The following is a 6000-nucleotide window of genomic DNA, read 5'->3' on the forward strand; positions in this document are numbered from 1 at the left end:
CTTCGCCTCACTTCTTCATACACTTACATTGCATCCTCCCACCATTCCCACCCAGACCAGACTTTACTTGGAACTTCCACAGAACCCGTACAAAACATTTCTGGAAAAGCCATGAGTAATGAAGATCCACTCCATGAAAGCAGATCAAAGATTGTACAGAAAGATCACTTCAAACTTGATTCAGATGGGGGACTTTGAGTACCACCCATAAGTAAAAGTATCTAGAGAATCAACTATTGACAGGGACAAAATTAAATCCAAGAAAAACTGAGCTAACAGAGATTGGAAAGCACTGTAAGATTTAGTAATCACAAAGCACTTCTGATCAAAGAAGGATACAAGAGATGCAAAATCATGAGACGATGTTTTACCATAAGACACTTTACAAATCACATTGGTGGAATTCTTGAGAGATCCAAATACCCCTGCAGAGAAATTGAATCACCGACTAAATGGCTCTTTACTACCCAAGACATCAAAAAACTGAACAGTTGAAAATTCAGGCAACATCATTGCAAATTAGAAATATGACTTTCTTATGAAGAGACAATCAACCACATCAGGGACTGAAGGTAACTCCCAAGAATATCTGCAAATACTTCACATCCTCAAGTCTGCACATTAGACTGCCTTTAATACAGAAGATTTATTTAGTCACATATCTCTGAAAGACAGACTTTTACCAAATCTAGGTTATTGCTCTTGGATAACTAACACAATATAACCAATACATGAATCAAGTTAGACTGCCTAAAGATCCCTTATGTTCCTAAAATCTGCTACTTCACTTTTGTCTGAATCCATTAAAATAAACTAACCGTTAAGTACAGATTTTTTGCAACCACCTACAGCCTGGTCCAAAATAAGAAGGGAAATACTTATTTTGCTAAATCAGTAAGTTCTTTCACATCTATACATGCTTCTAAGATGAAATATTTGGGTACTACTCCTTCCAATACTCAAATCAGAAGAGACAGGCCTAAATAGGTTTGTAAATTAAACAGTGTCATCAACAATGGAAAAAAAAATTGTGAGCAAGACATCTTAGCATTTTCACTACTACTGCAAGAATTTTCTTAGCATTGATCCATTTAAGAATTTGAACTAGGACTGCAACCCTCAGAGACTCAAGCAAAAACTGTTATTTCATTGATTTTTTTAATTTCAAGTTTCTTTGTGCTCATTTTGTCAAATGCTCCCAATATATGAACACTGACACAGATGCATATTCCTGAGATTAGCCAAACTGAGCAAAAATTAACTTAATATGATTATTTTAAACAGTAACACTGCAGATTCATTTTTATCATTTCATCAGCTGTATAATGCATTGAACCTTTGAACTGTAAACTCTTGGTTGCCACCTTTTGGGCTTCCATTCAGGACAAGGTAAACTCATACCACAAATGCAGGACACTACAAGGCAGGAGAAGTTTTAGGAGGAAAAGAAAGAGGGAACCTTAAGACAACTAGCAAGAGTAAGAGCCTAAGCTTCTCCACAGCTGCCTCAGAGTCCTGACAGAGTTAAGAATCCCTCTTAGCAGCAGCAGCAAAGTGAATTGCCCACCCACCACACATAACAACTAACAACAAAGAAAAACTTCCCAACTGTTTTGATGGATACACCACTGTGAGCAAAGAAAACTGAGTAGCACAGAATCAGTCTGTTCTGCTCTGTCAGCACTTGAGATAAACACCCACTCAAGAAGAGTGTCCTGAAACCTGAGCAGGACATGCATACTTGTCCTGTAACACATGTACAGTCCCTGGGTACTTAAAGACCATATTTTTATAGGGGTATTTTACCAGTAACACCCTTTCACTGTACAGATATTTTCATCACTATTCCAAAGTATCCCAAAATACAGCCTACAGTGGAATGGGAAATTCTTGCAATACTTCCATGTATGGGAAATTTGAGGTGGGCAAAGTGATGCACTCACTCAGAAATGTCTTTTAGCTGGAGGTGTAGTTATTATTATGTATTTCTAAGGGGGGTTAGGCACATGAGTGGGATGAGATGAAGAAAGAGCTAGAACAGCTTACAGAAAACACTCAGGAAAAGGGAAAATAATGGAATTTGAAATGAAAACTCCATTTCAAAATTTTAAAATATTACCCTAGATTGAAAAAACTGTAAAAACTAGATGGTCTGAAGAGAAAATGTTTCAAATTAGGTTGATGGAGATTGTTTACCTTAGTTTTCAGCATTTAGTCAAGTTAGATGCATTTCAAAATCCCCCAAACCCAAACCATTCTCAAGTCCCAAGGATAACCCTCAGAGAACAGAGGCAGTCTTACATTAAGTTCTACAATTCCCATTGCTCTTACACGAGAATGAGAAAGTACACAGCTGGATAATGCACACACATACCAATGTATCCTTCTTAACAACAGCTTGATTTCTCTTTTGTACCACTCACAGTTTTTTATTTTCTTTAGAAAGAAAATGTTCTTTATTTTAGATCATAATATTGGGGGGCCATGCCCAAGTTATTGTTCCATTATACTGGACATAACACATTAGTAAAGGTCCTCGATCACAGCTTCCAGACACTATGGCAATACAAACAGTAAGCAAAGTATTTCCTTTCAACTAACTTGCAGAGACTTCTAGAAGTATTTATGCTCACAGTAGTCATGCCAGTACAGCAGAGAAACAGTAGGTGTGGAAATTATATACCTGCATTTAATTTCAGTTAGGCACAACATTTTTATGGGTTTCGGGGGGGAGACACAAACAAACTTTGCTGCTTGCTGAAGAGAATCCATTCCATTTATCCAAGCCTACAATCAGTATGCATGTACAAATAAAAAAGGACATTACATCATTGAATGACTGACTATGCCACAGAAGGACTGTTCTTGTAATCTATGAAATATATACAGTAATATGTAAACATAGAGAGATAGATGCTTGTGAGTATGGTCACATCCTCACACTGGAGACTTACACAATTAAAGTGTGTAAAGCAAGAAAAATATCTGATTTTATTTTGTATTTTAGCTTATCACCTGAAAGCAAGTTATCAAGGTTAAACATTGCATGGCTTATTCTCTGAAGTGCTATGAGATATACTGAGTGCAATTAATTGCTTTTACCTATAATGAGAATACTTACCTTAACATAAATTGACATAACTGACTGCCTCACTCCTTGAAAGACCCTTATTTTATTTTTTCAAATTAAGCTCAAGATATAAGAGGCAAAAATAGCTTCTACCAAAAATACCAATACCACTACCAAATACCAAGTTAATATAAAAATACCAAATATTAAAACAGCTCCAACCACAGCTGCCTCCAGAAAGTAACTGGAATGAATATATCTACTATAAAAAGTAAATAAAAAGACATGCCTTTTCACCACAGTCAAGCCACAGATTAAATATGACACAGAAATAACTACTTGCTGGATGTATATTTCCATTTATAAATATCTTTTCTTAGATTTACAAGGGTCAAGTGCAAGCATTGCAGGAGATTCCTATGTGAACTTTATCTGCAATTTGATCCTTGCATGGCATGCTGTCTAAGCATTACACTGTACTATAATTTAATACTGGACATACACTTCAGCAGTTACAAATGATGCACTATTTAAAAGCATATAACTGTGACCCAGAAATATACAAAGGCATTCAAAATACCATTTTATTTTGGACTGGGGAGATTTAAGGTCGAGTTGGGATGGGGGTCTCTAAAAACACAAAGAAGTGGCTCATCACTAAAGGATTAAAAAAATGGCCATTGCCATTTAAAAAAAATGTTGTATAGGTTCGATAAACAGTGACGCTATTTTAAGCCTAAGGCTATGAAAGCGTATAGGGGAAAAAACCCCATATATTTATGTTTTACTATCATGCTAACCCTAAAATACTAGAGGGGAAAAAAATCCATACCTTTATGTTTTACTATCATGCTAACCCTTTCAAACCCACCTAAAGCATATTATTTAATGATGCTAGCAGAGAAAACAACACGACAGCTCAGTAAATGACAGTCTCACATCATGTGTTTCATTTCAGGCTGGGGCTTTGGTTTGCTCCTCCTCTTTCTTTTCTTCAATAAACATGAGGGGTTATGCAACCCTCTGTAAAATAAAAAAAAAAACTGTCCCCTCCCAAACCTGCCCTGAGTAGAGCCTGCAAAACATGAACAGGGAACCTGGCTGTCAGCAGCATCTCCTACATGATTCAAAGCTGTCAGTGTTTGGGATGCTATTCACATATACATTCGGCACCTTGCAGCATACATCCAACTTCCCTTTGGAATAATTTCACCAATGTACAAGAGCTTTTACCCAGGACTGGAGAAATATTTGCAACCGATGGTGATCTGGCAGAGGAGGGGCTGTATTTATTTTCAAACGAGCTAGCCGAGTTTACAGATAAAAACACAGGATCTTGTCTCGTCCTCGTTTCCACCCCTGAGTACATGGCTGTATATTTACGGGCCTTACCCCGCAGGCCCTAAATGGTCTCCCACACCTGATGCTGGTTTTGTGGAGGACGCTATACAGCAGTGACTCTTGAAGACGAAGCCCCTCCAGCTACCACCTGGGGATTTCAAGAAGAAAAAGAAAAAAAAAAAAAAAAGAAAATAAACGGCAAATAGTCTCTCCACATCGGTCTCCATAAAAGGGGGCCGCTGCCTCTAAACGAGCGCATGAAGCAGCAGCGTCGTCGGTCGAGGCTTTGTTGTTGACTGCGGAGCATTTGGTGTGTGCGCGCAAGGTGGCTCCTTCCCGGCTCCTCCGGGAGCCGCCCGCGGGCGCAGCGCGGGGCTCGCTGGCTGCCCGCACCCAGCCTCCAGCATCGCCCAGCTAAGGACCTGCTGCCGCCGGGAGCCGGGAAGCCGCCCGGGTCCCACGCTGGCTGCGGCCGCGCGTTCCACCTCGATGGCGATCGGGGGATGCGGCTGGCGGAGCCCGTCTCCATGGCAGGGAAAGGCGCGCAGCTCCTCGCCAAGCCCCGCTCCCCGCCAGCTCCTGGTCCCCGGTTCCCGGAGGGGAGCGTGGAACATCGCGGGGACAGCACGGAGGTGAATCCCAAGGAGGGACGCGGCGCCGCCGCCCGCAGCCCCCCGCAGGCGTTACATAACGACGGCGGCGGCCGCACCGGGCTGGGCTCGGGCGCCCCTCCGGTGGAGGCTGGCACCGGGAGGGGGCACCGGAGCTGCCAGACCCCCGGCAGCGCCTCCACCGCCCCCTCCCCTCGCGCCATCGGCAGCCGAGCTGCGATCGATTAGCGACGCGATGGGAAAGAAGGAGCGGGCACGGCACACGACACGCACCCCACCCCACCCCCGGCGGAGCGGCGCTCGGCCGGCCCGGGAGCGGCGCCCGCACACTCACCGCCGGCTGCGGAGGGCGGCAAGTCTGGTGGCGCTGGCCGGGCTCCGTGCAGCGCGCTCGGCGGCAGCCGCGGGTGTCCGCAGCCGGCGCGGCCGTTGCAGCGGCACCGCCCCCCCCGCGCGGGCATTGGCGGGCGCGCGGCACCGCCCGCCCGCCGCGAGCGCCCATAGGCGGCGCGCGCCGTCCGGCCGGGGCCGCGTCCGACCCCGCGGGGCGCCTGAGGGGCTGCGCGGCCGGCGCTGCCTTACATGGCCCGCTGGCGCGGCCGCGCTCCCGCCCGCCCCGTTTCCCCCGTTATTCCTGCTATCCCCGTTTGCCCCATCGCCCGAAACGCGCAGGCAGGTGCGCTGCGTCGGGCGGAGCCTCGCCCTGTTCACGCATCCTGCGCTTCCCGCTGCCGATGCACCGAGAGGTACCAATGTCCTTTGTGTTCTCCCGCGCCCCGGCAGGTTTGGGTCTGGGTGGCCACTCGGCTGTGCTTGAAGCTGGGATCGTCCATGTAAATGAACACGGTGTGGAAGACTGGGCTGTGTGGTGCAGCGGGCGTTCAGTAAAAGAAAGCCTCACCTTCCCTCAGGTTGCCTCTCGCCTGGGAGCAGCCCGAAGCCGGCACAGTGGAGAGGCGCAGCCACAAACCTACTCTA

General features: G+C 45.4%; 1 protein-coding gene across 3 annotated transcripts in view; it reads right to left on the bottom strand.

The window, feature by feature from the left end:
* TPPP (tubulin polymerization promoting protein) overlaps positions 1-5415 on the bottom strand; it is an 80973-nt gene extending 75558 nt beyond the window's left edge. Inside the window, exon 1 of one of the 3 annotated variants that reach the window (XM_059473618.1) lies at positions 5357-5415. The gene's annotated coding sequence lies outside the window, so the exon portion shown is untranslated. The other 2 variants (XM_059473609.1, XM_059473625.1) reach the window with 2 other exon arrangements.
* Between the last annotated feature and the right edge of the window lie 585 nt (positions 5416-6000).

This window comes from Ammospiza nelsoni, chromosome 1 (genome assembly GCF_027579445.1).
Source record: "Ammospiza nelsoni isolate bAmmNel1 chromosome 1, bAmmNel1.pri, whole genome shotgun sequence".
In the NCBI taxonomy this organism is placed as follows: Eukaryota; Metazoa; Chordata; class Aves; order Passeriformes; family Passerellidae; genus Ammospiza; species Ammospiza nelsoni.